At 41.5% G+C, this 13658-nt stretch overlaps 1 long non-coding RNA gene across 1 annotated transcript; it reads right to left on the bottom strand.

Moving 5' to 3' along the window:
• Positions 1-8819: 8819 nt before the first annotated feature.
• On the bottom strand, positions 8820-11258 carry LOC104412963. Its single transcript, XR_719961.1, has 3 exons — positions 11121-11258; positions 10158-10289; positions 8820-9423 (listed from the first exon to the last, which is right to left on the bottom strand). It is a non-coding gene; the product is annotated as an uncharacterized LOC104412963 (long non-coding RNA).
• Positions 11259-13658: the final 2400 nt, after the last annotated feature.

Below are 13658 nucleotides of genomic sequence, written 5' to 3'. Positions count from 1 at the left end.
TTGTGATCATTATCACCCTGCAATGACCCCACATTAGCAGGTCTGGAGCATCCCGACCTCTCTGCGGACCTCTGCCTTAAAAGCTAACAGGTACATGGAACCTTGCTCTGTTAGGGTGCTGGTGAGGGTTGATTTCAGCAGAGGAACAAACTTTCCCTGGATTAAGAAAAAAATTAACATTGATAAGTTGTAATTATAAAAAAAACCAAACTGAAGATCAGGTAAAATTTACCCAATGGGCTAAATGGGTAAATGGGAGATTCAAGCTGCTCAGGCCCTATGGCAGAGTTCCTCTTCTCCACTCCGGACAAGTCAGAGCATCAATTTTTAATAGGCCCTATTTTATCTTTACTGCACGCCAAACACGAAACAGAATCACAAACCACATCAAGTTAGACTGTGACTTGGCAGAAACTTGTATTATCTGCCCGCCCAGAAGCACCCCATAGACACAGTCAGGCCCATTTATGGCGTTTTACATCTGCAAAGTACCCTCAGGGATTAAAAAAGTTTAAATGTGTTTTTATTAATTGGATTTCCTTCAAAACAGTGTAATGACTTTCTGCGAGAGGCTGCACATCTCACGCCAGAGATAGTGGAAAAGTCTAAGGAAGATTACATCTCCCAGGAGGGAAAGTATCTAGATGTTGCTGAACAGAAAGGACATCGAGTTACAAAACCACCGAGAGCTGTTAGAGAAGGAATAAAATTTCATCTCACATCCTCTCAGATTGTTAAAATATTGTGAAAAATGGCTTGGCTTTGTTTGGAAAGTGATAATACGCATTGACCTGCATTTCTGTAGTCTGTTACCTCAGGTTTGACTGAGTTTAGCTGTTGGATGTAGCTGCTGCTTTCATGCAGATGATCTGTTTTCACAGTGTTCTTTCATAAAACTCGAGGCAAACACTGTTTGCCATTAGCAGCCTCATAAAATACGCTTTATGCCTCTTTGAAAAAGTATTCTTTCTCCTCTTAAAGAAAAAGTATTGCACCACTTCCCCTCTGATGGTTTTGCAGCTACTCTTTATCTTTGTTTTAGCTCTTTCTGTACGGAATACTCAAGAGCACACTTGGTTGCTGTTGTTGTTTCCTTCTCTAAACACTTTCTCTCTGCCTAATTGGAGCTTAGGCGAGGTCCTCTCTAGGGCCTCATAAATCAGGCTTAAAAAACAGTGATTTCATCATCCCTTCCTCAAACTTACTTTTCAGGTCCTAAATGTTGTGTTGGCTGACAGTTTGCAGTGCAGAGGCAGGCTGAGGATGTGAGGATGGGAGGCAGAGGAGGGACATCGCAGGGGAAACACAACCTGCTTTCAGACAAGAACCTGAACCTCCACAAGGTGAGGTACAACCTCAGCCTGGTTTTCAGTTCTCTCAGTCTCTGCAAAGATGTGATGGGACAGAACACACAGAAGATTGTAATATTAAAAGGCATCTAGCAAGATATGGGCAGCATCCCACCTCGCTGTAATCATCTTCAGGATCCCAAGGACTTGAGGAAGCTCTGTTTGGTTACATGCATCATTAAAGCAGAATGTATAGTTTTCATGTATTTAAATTAAGGAATTTATTAAAAAAAAAAAAAAAGCCAAAAAACCAATCGAAACAGTGGTTTGATCTAGATACAGCAGCACTGTGACATTACTAGGACATTATGTACGAAGAATCCAAGCAGCCATAGAACACAGAAGCCTTTATCTTCAGTAACAATCTCAAAATGAATCTAGCTTCATCAAACAATGTTAAAGATCTCCCTGGAAAGAGAAACAAAATCAAACAGACCCTCCCCACCCCGAACCCTTTGGATACTAGGATGATTTGTTTTTGTACAATACCAACAGCCACTAGCTCTTCTAATTGAGAACACTTGCTTTGATTTATTACAAAAATGATCTGTTGACTCAGTTATGAAAGACAACTTTTAACATTGCTTCTGAAGTGTCTGCTCCTCTTATAGACTACAGTATTAGAAGTGCTTAAAAACATTTAATCCTGGATATGCTCTTGAAATTCAATCAGAAGGATATTCCGTGTGTGTTTATATACCAAATATGATTTTTCCTTTTTAAAGCAGGTGAAAAGACTAACCCTAATATGAAACTGCAGTTTTACAAGTCAATTATTAGTCAGATATGGGCAACCACATGATAGTTCATGAAATCTTTAGGTCTATCTACATTTGCTCAGAAACACAAAATAAAGTTTTTACAGCTTTCACCTTCAAAAGGCTAAAATGTTCAGTCTTTTAGAAGAGTGTCCAGTGTTTAACAGAAACACAATTGAGGGGCACCGCATCTGATACACATGAAACACAACTCGTTTGAGCTTGCTATTAAACATATCTAAAACAGCCGTGTGTGGGGTGATGAGAAAGGAAAACACGTTTGTCATCCAGCCACTACCTGAAACGTCTCTTCTCTGGGAGTGAATCTCTACAGGACCACTAATTCTCTAGAAAGCCTGGAGTTTCCCTTTGGAGCGCCTTGATTCCAGGCATGTGGCTGCCTCTTTTGTTTCCATATCTGGGCAGTAGCGAATTGACCCAAGGTTTGCCATGGATGCATCTTTGTGACTTCACACAGCATTTCACTTAATGGGTTCCTAGGGATGTGTTCGCAGGCCTGGCCAAATCAATGTTATTTTGTTCCCTTCCTCATAACTATTGATTTCCAATACAAAAAAAGAGGAGGTGCTTGTGTGAATGCCACGATTACTAGCTAGCTCTTGAGTTAGAAACGAATACTTTAACATTTGCACTGTCACTTCATCTTCCGTTGGAGATGTCATACAGAAGGCAGTGCATTCTGTTTCAGTATCTCTAAGGAACTAAGACAAACCAATGATAAAAAAGAGCCGAATTTGCAAGTCATCTCCCTAGTCATGTAAATAAGAGCAGCTATATTAAGCCTATTTCACTCAAATAATAATACAAAGAGTTGATATTGATCTGTTTTATGCACAGACTCCAAAGTGCTTTCTATTGATGGACAGAGAGCATCCGTTCGTGTTTAACAATGGGAAAACAAAATTGCACAGAGGTTTGCCCAGAGCAGTGAAGAAAAACATGGGCAGAATAGGAATACAAACCACCACTTCTGGCTCCAGTACGTAAACCAAGGAGAATACATATGTGCCAGCAGTAATACTCATTTTAGTGAATAGGCAGCAATCTGTTTCAAACTGTTTCATAAGCCCATTTGTCAGTACACTGGCTTAGCTGATCCAACTGCAGCAGCTTGTATTTGTATTTTCAGAGACGTTTGGGGGAGGTGAGCGTGTAATACTGTAGCATATTGTTGGCTTTTGCCTTCTTTGGTGGTTTCCCTAAAGAAAATAACTTGCAAAATTCTCTGAGCCAATTTATTTCTCTTTTCTTTTCGCAGTTAAGGACAGAAAGTTATGACCAGCCAGCACTGCAATGCTATTTAGTATAGAAGAGACTGTGTCCTGCCCAGCACACAAAAGAGAAGAATTGTTTTAAGCTCATGCAGACTTTCAGCTTTAGCATGAGGGTGTTGGTCATTATTATTCTTACTTTGAATAATCAGTAGTATTTTAAACTGCAGGTCATATTTGTGAAAGGCTTAAGATAGACAACTCTAGAATCTTCTGTCTTCCATGGAGCCACTGAACATACTTGTTCTCCCGAACTTCATTGCCAAATGTACTTCCCGACAGCCTGAGACAGACTAGGACCATCCTTAGGCAGGAGAGCCTTTAAGTTTGGAGCTTCTGCAGGCTACTTTGTGCTTCATGCTACACAAATGAAGGAAGATGATCTACATCCCAAGGACCTGACTAACCCAAGGATGTTCTATCAAAGTCCAGTCTTTCCAAAGATTGTATGGGAGATGCCCGGAAATGCCTGATGAATGATCTCCTCTTCACTGAGAGACTGTAAAAGTGAGTATTACAAATACAAATCAGGAAAAAATCACAACTAACTGGAGCAGAGGTTAAAACACCCATATCTTGTCCACAATGAAGTCAGGTCCTGCGGGCACCTGTTCCATGGATGTCTGAAAGAAGCAGCAGCTGTGCTAGAACAGTGTGCATTTATTGCTCTTCCAGAAAAGCCTACATAGGGAATTCTGGCTGAGGCTCAGATACATGGGAACAGAGACCTGTGCGATGGCTATTCATGCAGGGCAAGTAAATACCTACCTGCCTGCTCAAACTGTTCCATCTGACCTTCATAGAGACAGTGCTGTCTTTGAGCCATGGGCCAGACCCTACACTTAACATGACTTTGTGTGTGCAATTTCTAGGTTACTCAAAAAAGCCTGTGAGCAACGTATGATGGACCACGGAAGAATGTGCATCAATGTGTGATAACAACTATCACTGGACAGATAACAACTGCTCCTGATGATACATACATTATGGTAGTTTCACAATGTCCTTCAGAACTCACAGCTTGTCTTCCTTGTCCTGCCCATGGTTTTATTGGTATTACAGATTGGTTTCCTGGTTGTCTTTTTAGCTGAGGCATCTCTACTGAAAAAGATCAACAGCAACTGGATTTGAAACATGAGGCTTTGACAGCTGAAGCAAAGGATGCAAGCTGGATCTTGAGGTCTGGTTGAATGACGTTAAGAATCAGTATCTTCAAATCAGATGTTTTACTGGGTCAGCCAAGTTTGATTTCCAGCTGCTGATGGCACTCTTGGCTGTAGTTTCTGGGGCAGGTGATGACTGCAAATTGAGATGGTATCACACTGTTTTTTACAGATAGCTGGTACTGTCCCTGAACTGCCAGTTACTGTTCAACCCTAATCAGCAGGGCCAGATGAATGCTGTGATATTGAATTCTGCAGCTCCCTAAAGCTCAGTTTGATCTTCAGGACCTGTTTGGTTTGATTATCTTCACACCTTTCTGAGCTTCACAAGGAGGGTTTTGTTCAGAAACAACATCTGAGTCATGGCCGTTCTTGTAAAAGAAATCTCTTTTTAGCTAATCCAGGTCAAAAGTGTGCACGTCAGAGTTTGTTATTTTTCCCTTCATTATCCCTTTGTTTAAAAAAGTCTCTCATCCATACACAGAGAGGAAAAAATGCTACAAGACTTAAGTGAACCTTGAGACACTGTAGAAAAACGAATACCAAACATCTGAATCATCACAGCCTGTTAGCTAATTAGTGTTCACCAGACCACTCAGTAACAATTTAGATGCAAAACCCATGCTCGCACAGCTCAGGATCAGATTGCAGAAGATTTCTGATTCTTAGAAAGAGTGAAGTGTTGCTCATCTGTTTATTTAAAACAAGCAACCAGATCAGAACATAAGCATTTTTTGGAAAGAATTTGTATTGTAATTGGAAAGGAGATATCGAAAATGAATGAGTCTGGATAGCTATTAAAGAATTACTCCTTTCTGCTCCTTTGTTATGTGCAAACCCATCTCAGAAACTATTCACTTGGAATCAGAATACTAGAAATCCCGAATGCTCTCCAAGGTCATATTATGAAACTATACGGTGTTTTCTCTCAAAGTCCCTGAACACTCATGGCTCCCAGCGTCTTCTACATTTGGCTCCACAGAGCCAAATGCCAAGTGTCTGTGGAAGTTTGGTTGTGCAGGGCTTCAGCCCTGAGTTCTGGGCTCAGATTGTGCCTGGTCACACAGTGGAAGGGAGAGGACTGAGGTCCTACGCCAGTCTTGAGGGCAAAGTGAGCTGACTAATAGTGAAAAAAAAGAGAGAAAGAAGCAATAAAAAAGAAAATTCTATGGGTTTTGTTGTTGTAGACAAATTGTGACTAGAAGATTCCTGGGACTGCTCATTATCGCTAGTGTTGTATGATATTGACTGAATCTTTCAGGGCTTGGAGACTGAAAGAGTACAATGGTTCTGTTGCCGCAGCATCATAATACTGTTTTTCAGACAGGACAGCAACACATTACGGATGCAGCACGAAATCTCCCTCAACTGGTCTTGTTTTCTGTCTCTCCCCTCACTCTCACTGCTCCCAAGGGCCTGGGATCCAGAGGGACTTCATCCCAGGCTCGACACTTCAGGTGCACATAAGCATCCTTCTTCCATCTTGAGGATTCAGGATATCCGACCCTAGCATAACGTCCTCCAAGTGTCAGGACCCAACGAATGCAGTTGTCATCATTCAAGGACTTTGCATCTCAACTGCTAGAGCCCTAGAGGTGCTGAGTGAGGAACTATCCCAGCTGAAAGGAGAGCAGGAGAAGGCACATACGCTATCATTCACTGTTGTCATAAAGAAGTCATCCACCGCTAGTTAAGGCTGACAGCATCTAAGAGTTATAAGGCCATCTGCAATCAATGTTTGCAATTAGTTCACTAGCTTTCAGTAAAGGGTTTGTTGTTGTTAGGATTTTATTTCCCAAGTGGGAGATGGTAAAGAAAATTTCATCTTCTTACACTAAATTGGTTACACGCAGGCGATTGGGCCAGTAGCTGCAGTTTTATCAGATTTATCCAATGAAATGTTAATGCCTTCCCCCAACCATCTTTCCTTCCTCATGGCAGTAGGTATATATTTTTAGCCATGTTTTTCTGGTGGGGAATATGCTTGTCTGTTGCTGCAAAGCAGTAGTGGAAAACAGAGCTTAGTCTTTCACTATAACCCCCATCCAGCACCCTCATCCCTTAGCATCAGTGTAAAGGATGAAATCAGCGGAGGGTAAGAGATCATAGTGTATATCATACTGATAGTAGAAGGTGATGTCTTAAAGTGAGAGAAACAGATTGGAATTGCAACACATCTGCAGCTCTAAGAAGAACTAAGACATGTGTCTTGTTCCAGGTACACTGATACACATGCGTTGTCTGGCTAAGATCTGTTACTCCACTTCTCACTTACATTTCTTGAAATCAGGTGAAATCTCACATGTCACTGAAGAAGGCCTGTGAAAACCTCCCAGAGCAAGTATGTCTTCAACCAGAGAGTGCTCAAGTGACTGATCAGATTCCTGTTGACTTACGTAGCTTTACGTCAGACCACGAGAACAGAACTGGAGGTATTAGCCCTATCTGTGCACAGTGGCTTTCACCTCTACAATATTTCATTCCCTACCTGTCAGGAAGCTGAAACCATTATAGATTAAGTTTATAGCTGACACAGAGAGATAAAATTGCTCCATATTCTCATCTATTACTGTGCCTCTAAAATCTTGCATCATCCATAAGATCTGCAATGCCATCATCTGAGATGGGAGAGTGGCTGAAGCTCTCCCTGAGCACCACCAATACAGGGAAAACAATTTCTGGACCACAATGACCTGAAGTAAAAAGAGGAACAACAACTTCTTGGTGATACTGTGGCACACTTACTTACACAGCTTCACTACATGGCTACTAAGGACCAGGAAAACTGGAAGCTTTTGAAATGACATGGACTTGCACCTTAACTTACTTTACTCCTGATAAAGGTACCAAAGCCTCATCTCCCTTTCTCGACTTTTCTCTGTCAGCTGTGTAATGTAAATCCTGTCCCTGTTCTGTCTCTCTCCCTCATGACCTCAAGCAGTTTTAGCATGGAATTCCTGTGTCTTTCTCACTCAGAGATTTGCCACTACTAACCTGCACCTTTTTTCCCCCTCTCCATTGGCCAGTTAGAACATATACATGGCAGTCTAATGACTTTTGGCTATTAAAACTTCCACTGGAACAGTGCTTCCTTGTACCCTGGGATAGCTGCCCTGATAGCTAAAAGGGTTTTAGACACACCAAGCTGATCTTTGGATGTTCCTGATGACCCAAAGGTGTAGAATGATCAGTATACTCTAGACTACATTTAAAGAGCACAGTGAGCCAACAAGTTTTACAGAAGATGTTGGTCTATAGAGATCCTGTCTGCACTTGGGGGGACAAAGGTTTTCCAATTCCTGTTGAAGGGAAGTAACCATATTTCTGATCTGGTGTACTTATCAACTATAGATAGTGACATACTTGAGACGAGAATGATTCTGATGCCCGAGGTGCTGCTACTGATCCTGCCTGACCCTGTTTATATTAGTGGGAACAATGTTTTCATCAATGGTTAGAAGATCCTGGACAAAGAATGACGGAATCAAAAGTGGGGGGTATTATTTCATGACTGACATTTTATTCAATTGAGTTGGTAACCTAACTGAGGGGACAAGCCACGGTGTGTTTGGCATGAACATGGCAGTGCAGATGCAACCTATAGGTTCTGCTACTGCTCAAAAGCAGATCAGATCCCACTGTGAACCTCCACAGCTCTAGAAAGCTGTCATGAATCTCTTGGTCAGAACAAACCAGACTACTGGATTTCTCTCTTGCTACCTCTTTGATATGAGCATCTGTGGAGAAGTCGTGGCCTTTTGACTGCAGCATGGGGAACACTTAAGTTTTGCTCTCATTTCAGCAGGTGCAGATTCCAAGTCCTTGAAAAACAAATGGTCATTTGCTTTCCTGGTCGCCTCTCACTCAGTTTTGTTCGTGCTGTGATTAGAAACAGCACAAAAACTAGTGAAGCACAAGGGCTTAAAATAGGCTTCCCTTTCTAACGAAACAGTTTCTGATGAGCTAACAACATAAGGAAGTGAAAATCTCAGCTGTGCTGGTCCCATGACATCCCAAACCTTAGGCATAGCAAGTAGCATTCTTGAATGCATCAAAATCTTGTCTTTCAGCATTTAATGCGAGACGTTACAAACTAATGAAGAGGAGAAATGTATGCAGTGTTGCTGTAAACCAAATATACAGATGCAAAATAATTAAGAATAAACTGTTCCATACAAATGCATGTCAATAAACCCCAGTCTGATAAAGTGATTTATGAATAATTCTCTAGAATTACTAAAAAGAATGATTTCTTGTTTGAGGCTCTGGAAGTCTCGAGTCACATTGTTGGTTTTTTCTTTTTCTCTTAAAAAAATGTCTTAAAACACATGGCTTTACAGCTGCTGCTTGGAAAATATACACCTCCAAAGTCTGACTTTCATTTAAATACAAATGTACAAAATGTAAACTGAGACAATAGAGAAATTTACAAAACTTTCCTTTAAAAATAATAAAGACAAAATTCAGTTCTAGTATGATGCTAGTTAAATACGTGCAAGTAGTCATGTTCATTGAATTTCTATTGCAATGTTCTAAAGAGACAAATTTGATTCACACAGTCTTGAGTGCCACCTCCAAAAACAGACCTGAGTGGAAAATTCTTCTTAAAATGCGAGGCTCCACTGGAAGGAATGGATAGAAAATCTCCTTTTGGGGAGATTCTTTTTATTTTCACTCAATGGTGGAGGCTCTCTCATCCATAGAAGCGCCATAGATTATAGTGGAAGGATGCAACATGTTGTTTCGTAGAACTGAACTGGAACTAGCTGCTTCCAGTGGAGTTTGAACTTACGTGATTTGAATTTATGTGGTGATTTAAACTGGCCTTTGAATTTGAAGAACTCTTTGAATTATTCTGATGCTGTAGAAAGAGGAAGACAATGATAGTTAGATTCCCCAAATATGCCATGCTTTCTTTCAGTCCAACACTCTGCATTTTACGGCGGTAACGTACTGACTGGACTGCAAGATTTTTGTTTGAAGATCTTTAGATGTAAAATATTCTTCACTTTCTTACCCATATTCTCTCTAGGTCAGGAGGACCATGGCAGTTCTTGAGGAATCCAGCAAAGAAGACTCACTAGAGCTCCAGGAGTCAAATCAATTCACTGCAAAACATCAGGACCTGCTAACTCTGACTAATACAGAGGACACCTGCCAATGCTCAGGTATGGTTTTAACCCTACAGAAACAGACTGGTCTGAGAATGTTACTTAGATTTGCTAGTGGAGCCATGGTGCCTCATGGAAGCTGTACATCATCTAGTATTCAGTCTGCTCTCGTGTCTTGAGACTACTGCACTCAAAACCTGTCTTTTCTTTAAAAACACAAATCAAGGACTTTCATAAAGAACTTATTAAAACCATATAACCATTTCAAAAGGCATTTCAGCACATGGCTGAAAAATAGGTTGGGTAAGAAGTTCTCAACTGCTGGAAACAAAGCTCATGAGCAATAGTGGAACTTCTGCTGGCAAAAAAAAACCCCAACAGGTAGATGGGAAATCTGGGATACGTAGTGTAAAGTACCACTAGAACATGGCTGTGAACTTGGCATCTATGGGATTTTCCATGTCTTAGCCATGAAAGATCTCACCTGTCGTTTAAATATTCTCTGTAGCAATCCTTTCTTGGGTGGCTCTGGGGGGTAGCTTTTGTTTAGGTCTGGTGAAATAGTACCATTTGGTCCAAACACATTCAGTTCTTTGAAACACTCTGTTTCTATCATCTAGCAGGATAGAATAAGAAAGAAAAAAAGAAATTATACATCTGCATTAAATATATTCCAGTAGGGCTGGGTTGTTCAAAGTCAGCATCAGGACCAGCAGCTCCAGCAATATGTTAGGGGAGTTAACAGCTGAATTCCTGCTCTTGGCTATAGAAGACAAATAGGATGTATGAAAAAGAGAGGCTAAGTCTGCTTTGTGCATGTTTGCACACCAGCCTTCTTAGAAGCTGCCTCATAAAGCTTTCTGTTCTTTTCTTCAGGCCTGAGAACACTGGGTAAAGACAGGCACACTCACAAAATCCCAGCTATTAGCACCCCTCTGCCTAAGTGGATCTGCTGTTTGATCCAGAGGTGGCTTGTGAAATCGACTGTTGGTTGTGTTTTGATATCAAACAGAAACAAAGACCCAGATCTGGAAACCCCGGAGCAGTTGAAGGTCCAGAGCCAATTGCTGCAGCTGGGATGCGCTGCAGATACAAGACAAAGGGTGAGATCAGGATCACCAGTGTTGAAGCCTTCCATTAGGACTTCCAGCCAGCCCACAGAAGTTCCTGAGAGCTGTGTTGGAACACCTCTGTAGAAACCCAGGAGAAGGAAGTACAGTAGGATCCTTGCCAATTTACACAAATATGCAGAGCCTACAGATGCAGTCACCTGAACCAGCCATCTGTGGTATACTACAGATCTTGAAAGAGGCCATTTGTAACTTATGAAAGCATTAGAGTCTGGCAAGTTATCCAGTAGCTATATATTACTGGAAATATACAGCTCCTCTTAAACCATCTGTGTCAGGGGTTTTACTGGTGTAATTTTACTATGATACATCCTTACCTCATTTTGCCATGGAATAGACACTGATCCTGTGGAAAACTTGGAATAGAAATCATCATCTGTTTGGTCCAGGTTAACTCCTTTCACTGTGGAGAATTGCTCGATGTCTAACACATCCTTGCAGTATACTGCTCTGGGCTATCTCAGCAGAAAGAGAAAACACAGAAAGACAGCAAGAGAAAAGATATTTCTGAGTCTGACCATGTGTTTTCATTCACAGATTCAGTCAAGTGAGAATGCCAAACAACAAGTGACTATCTGTGATCTGCTTCTCTAGACTCGCTCTGCCTGCATGGTTTCCATCAAAGGCTGACTTTGCTTTAAGCATGTTAAGCTTCCCATTTGAAATTCTTAAAGCATCAGTGCAGCTGAAGTGGGTTTTACTCATCCATGTAGCATATGGTTAAGAGGTGAGGGAAAAGGATAGAACGAGCAAGAAAACAAAAATCAAATCCTTCTTTTCTAGTAGTAGTAGCCTTTTCTACTAGTCAGTTCCCTCCCTATTGAAGACTAGAGACAGGAAAGCAGTATGCTAGTGAGTGACACGCGGGAGACAGCTGTGAAAAGGGACCTCAAATAGAAGTGCTCCTTCTGCTCAGATAGCTGTGGAGTCTGCAGCTTAAAAGTTTAAAGGAATGTATACTAATTGCTAAAGAAAACAGAAGAGGTTTGGCATTTTTCCATTGTTTTCATTAATAGCTCAGCTGCTGGAGGCTGTCCAGAATCACCTCTATTAACTCCTTCACCTTGGCTGCATTTCTTCAAAGAAATACTCAAATGGCTTTGCCTTTTTAAACTACTTAATTATCTGTGATGACAGAGACCAGACTCTTCGCAACGATGCTGCTTTTAGCTCCTTTCCCAGCAGTCAGCCACAGAAGGCAGAAATAGTCATCACTGGCTACCTGTCATAGTTAGTGTGGTCATCTGCATGCCTAGAGAGTTCCCATCAACAACACAGTTATCCTTTGGTGTGCAGGAGTAATCTAGGGGTGGCTTGTGGGACTAGTTTGACCTGATGAACTCAAACACATATTGAATCCTACTGTCTACATATGGCATTGACTGCGCAGCCCAGGGGTCCAACCATGCAGTGTTTTATCTAGATCTGAGCAGTGTGACCAAATCAAGCTAATTCCTGATGGAAGTCCTATTTGCTGGAGGCTGCATCCCTCTGCATTCCTGACGGCTGCAATCCACAACATATTTGTGGGGAAAGAGCAGTGTAGAAGAGGATGGAGATCCGTGGGTTGGATTACAACCCTTGCCATTGGCTATATAGCTTGGGGTGATTCAGCTGACTTCAGTAAAGACTTGGAAATCTATGGATGAAGTGCCAAATAAATTAAATTAGGAGCAGCTCTTCAGTTCCCAATAAATATCCATAAAAATTTATGTGCCTCTGCTTTAGTAAATATGTCTATCAGAGGTGCCTCCTGGGCCTTACATGCCACAGTTAAGCTTTTAATACACTCTGGCAGATCCCAAATTCGAGCCCAGAATTTTCTCATTTTCTACATCAGAAAGAAATAGTAGCTTGTCTCCTATTTCTTCCCACTAAAGCAGGTCATAACACCACGGGCTAATTGGCAGGAATAACTAGGCCGCATAGTAAAACGTAAAGCAAAACCAGAGCAGCTAAAGTAAACTTTTGTAGCGTTCAAACCACTTTGGTTTGGTTGAGTTTGCAGCAACGTGAATGAGAGCTGCCAAGATGATACTTGCTTTAATATGTTAAAATGGCAGTGTTTACTTAGAACCATATGGGAACTTTAAGGATAGAAGATCTAGCCAGAAAGAGAGCCCTGCAGGGGGAAAATAATCAGATAACTCTGCACCGGGGTAGAGACTGACACCACAAAAGGGTGGAAAAAGTTTTGTTATTGCCAATGTGACGAAGACTTTCAGTATGTGCAAGTTGGGTGTGAGTAAGGACCCAGTGTTGGCTTCCATGCCCCATGAACACTAACAAGTTCAAAATGCTGTCTCAAGTCCAAGTTACCTCCTCTGCTTGAGGTGACACTTGATATCTGAACCTGGCTCAGACCCTCTGTAACCAATGCCTGTTTTTATGATGACCCAGTCCATTCCTCAGTTCCAGAGAGCTTTGGAGTTTGTAATTCTAGCTTCACCTTGGCATATATACCCATCTGTATGCACACATGTGGCTTTTGTTGATGGTTGTTCCAAGCACCACCTGGTCCTCACATTATTACCATGGATATGGGAACACAGAAGTTCCCAGTTTAAAGTTTGGGAACTGAGGCATGAACAGATTAAATGGTGTCTCCAGTGTCACACAGGAAGACTGTGGTAAAGTGAGTGGGAATGAATCAAGTCCCAGGTTACCACCATGTATACACGTCTACAGATCAGCTCTTCTCTTCCTCCTAGACTGTCCTACCACTTATCACATCTTCCCAGGGCAGCTACCCATGCAAAGAGTGATGACAGCTCTAAGAGAGAGAACATATTTTAGAAACAAATCTTTTGAAAGAGGCCATTGCGGGTTCCTCCTGTCGTACTTACATCAGGGAC

This window comes from Nestor notabilis, unplaced genomic scaffold, assembly GCF_000696875.1.
Source record: "Nestor notabilis isolate BGI_N333 unplaced genomic scaffold, ASM69687v1 scaffold32761, whole genome shotgun sequence".
In the NCBI taxonomy this organism is placed as follows: Eukaryota; Metazoa; Chordata; class Aves; order Psittaciformes; family Psittacidae; genus Nestor; species Nestor notabilis.
This window is presented reverse-complemented; position numbering and strand designations above follow the sequence as displayed.